The sequence below is a fragment of the Priapulus caudatus genome, unplaced genomic scaffold, assembly GCF_000485595.1.
Source record: "Priapulus caudatus unplaced genomic scaffold, Priapulus_caudatus-5.0.1 Scaffold403, whole genome shotgun sequence".
Lineage (NCBI taxonomy): Eukaryota > Metazoa > Priapulida > Priapulimorpha > Priapulimorphida > Priapulidae > Priapulus > Priapulus caudatus.
The window spans coordinates 22,692-25,834 of NW_014577464.1; the positions used below are offsets into that span (position 1 = coordinate 22,692).

Genomic DNA, 3,143 nt, shown 5'->3' on the forward strand with positions numbered 1-3,143 from the left:
ATGGCAACGGTTTGTGTGTGCGTGTGTGTGTGTGTGTTTGTGTGTGTGTGTGTGTGTGTGTGTGTTTGTGTGTGTGTGTGTGTGTGTGTGCGTACGTGCGTGTGTGCGCGCGTGTGTGCGTGCGTGCGTGCGTGTAATTGCATGCAGTTACTAGCGGCAGCCGGCTTCACGAGGCCCGCGCGATCTTACGTCGTCTGTCTCCTCTCTCATCTTCCCTCAGCGCGCTCACATCGCCGCGGCTCCTCTCAGCATCACTCCGCTGAGGGCCGACGCCGTCAGCTTCACGAAACCCTTCCTGGACACGTCTCTCGCCTTCCTCGTCGGCTCGGCGCCGACGCGGCAGGTGCTGCAGGGCGACGACAAAGGCGCCCTCCCGTGGCTGCTCAGACCGTTCACCTTTTACGTGTGGGTCGCCTGCTTGATCGTCTGGCTGCTCGTCTGGATTGTCATGGTGATCATCAACCGGTAATTCGCATGCACCATGCCGTACACCGTACGAAAATATTCATCTCTTTTCATTAATTAATTCCACATTGAGCTCTAACGTTGACTCGAGACTTTAAGCCTAGTGCTTATCTTCACCCTAACCCTTACCTTAGCCCTAACCATAATCATAATATTAACCATAATTTCAATCAAATCCCTAGCCGTAACCCTACCTTATCCCAAATCTTAACCTTAACCATAACTCCATGTTGAATAATGAATTGGCGCTCATAGGCCATCAAGCTGTACAATGTGTTCCGTTGGTGACGTTGCATACGTACTAGTGACTATTCCGATGTTTGTATTCAGGTTTAGTCCGTACGAATGGAAGGAAAAGAGCAGTCGTGGAAGGAGCAGTTATGGTGAAGCGGAAACTTACAGTCCGTCTAATTCTGCATTCTCTATCAGCAGTATTCTCTTTTGGCAAGGTAACTATTGTAACGGTAACGATATAGAAGCTACTGCGGCAAGGTTTACTAGTATACTCCCACCGTTGTCACCACTACCGACACCGGCACGTTAGCACCATCGCTACCACCACCATCACCACCACCCACACCAACATGGCCACCGCCACCACAACTACCTCAACTGCTACACCAACTGACAACGACGACGACGACGACAACAACAACAACAACAACAACAACAACAACAACAGCATCAGCAGCAGCAGCAACAACAACAACGACGACGACGACAACAACAACAACAACAACAACAACAACAACAGCAACAACAACAACAACAACAACAATTCTGATCACATTCGCCTAAACAAACATATCCTATTCTCAATACAAACAAAACTCTCGTCCGATGACAAATGCAACACTATTCTCACGCGCATGCGCAGGCTACGACCGCGCGCCGGCCTCCGTCGCCGGCCGCATCCTGCTCGTCGGCTGGTTCCTGTTCGTCGGCTGCGTAGCCATCGTCTACACGGCCGGCATCACCGTCAACCTGCTGGCGCGAAACACGATCGTCAGCTCTAACGGATACTTCAGCGTCGCAGAGATGCTCAACAGCGGAGTCAGCTTCGGCACCAAGAGGGGGTAAGGAGAGAGCGGGAGAGAGTGTGTGAGCGCGAGAAGTGTGTGTGTGTGGGGGGGGGGTAGTGAGCGAAAGATGCCTCCTTGGTGCTCTAGATTGTGTGTAATCGATATATAGATGTATTTTTGGACCTAATAACACCAACGCCCTAGCTGAAAAGGCAGCTGTTTTTTCCCATCAACGCTGCCCGTAGCTCTAGTACTATATCCCGCGTTCATTAACTGCCGCAGGCCTGCCGCTGCCTGCGGCAGTTAATGAACGCGGGCTATAGTACTAGAGCTACGCTGCCCGCTACTAGCGATGCACCAAGAATATGCAAGAAGTATAGTAATGGGGGCGTGATTCTCTTATGGCGGTAACAAATAATTTCCGATTGGCGGCCACATTAAGTTCAATAAATTCCCTTAAATCGGCCGAAGTTATTTTGAGAACTCAAAACGCCACCTTCCGAATTGCTATTGAGATGCACAGCGTACAACTCCAATGTTGTATATCCTGCGACGATTTTTTTAAATCTTCTAAATTCTAAAGCTTAATTGGGTACGCGCATAACTGGTAACAGGCGTGCTTTTGCGCCGAAATGTGGGCTTCGCGTATGATTCTCTCTTCTGACACGCATTTGCATACACAAGGGATGCCGCTGTAATGCAACAGGAATGTTAATTTTGCGGTAAAAAGCCTCACCAACGGGTCCAACGGAACTCCGTTCGAAGAATAATAAATAAAACATCTGTGAAAACACGCAAAACTCTCTGTATTTTGACCCACCCCATTGACGGTAAGATCACTGCGGGCGCGGGACCCCCCACAGCTCACACCACGTATCTTATCCATATCATGACTCATGTTAGATTGAACTTTTAAGATCACCAACGTCAGTAATACTACGCCTCTGGCTCGCGCGTATCTGATTAGAACACTAAGTTTAAATAAATGTATTCGAATTACAATTTGAATGTGGGTGAGGTGGTGTGTGAGGAACGTGATTTAAACGCGTACACACCCTGTGGCGGCATGCAGAAAACTGCGCGCACTACAACCGCGTATAATAGATAACAATATATAATAGATATGCAAATAGATCTGCTCCGTGACCTTGCAGTATTAGGCTCAACCTGTTCTGCAATATAAGTAAAGCTGTCATTCTTTGCGAGGTAAGATGCCGCCTTGTGTAAACAGTACGAAGATTACGAAGCTTTGTGCTGAGTCTTTATAGCGGGCATCTCTGTTACGGAAGATAGTTATTCTAGTGTTGGATTAGCCAAGGATATGTAAGAATGTGTTTCTGGTGTGTGTGTGTGTGTGTGTGTGTGTGTGTGTGTGTGTGTGTGTGTGTGTGTGTGGTGTGTGTGTCGGTGTGTGTGTATGTGTGGGGTGGCGGGGCGTACGTGCGTGCGTGCGTGCGTTGCGTGCGTGCGTGCGGTGCGTGCGTGCGTGCGTGTGTACGTGCATGCGTTCATGTGTGTGTGTATGTGTGTGTTGTGTGACTGTATGTGTTGTGGGTGTGTGTATGTTGTTGGTGTGTGCGGTATGTGTGGGGTGGGGGTGGCGCTACGTGCGTGCGTGCGTGCGTGCGTGCGTGCGTGCGTGCGTGCGTGCGTGCG

At 49.6% G+C, this 3,143-nt stretch overlaps 2 long non-coding RNA genes across 2 annotated transcripts in view; both read left to right on the forward strand.

Moving 5' to 3' along the window:
- LOC106810007 overlaps window positions 1-904 on the forward strand; it is a 4,201-nt gene extending 3,297 nt beyond the window's left edge. Inside the window, exons 2-3 of the long non-coding RNA XR_001393941.1 lie at window positions 221-465; window positions 796-904. This is a non-coding gene — a long non-coding RNA (uncharacterized LOC106810007). The remainder of the gene's footprint in view (window positions 1-220; window positions 466-795) is intronic.
- LOC106810006 overlaps window positions 1-1,167 on the forward strand; it is a 16,936-nt gene extending 15,769 nt beyond the window's left edge. The window contains exon 3 of the long non-coding RNA XR_001393940.1: window positions 1,157-1,167. This is a non-coding gene — a long non-coding RNA (uncharacterized LOC106810006). The remainder of the gene's footprint in view (window positions 1-1,156) is intronic.
- Window positions 1,168-3,143: the final 1,976 nt, after the last annotated feature.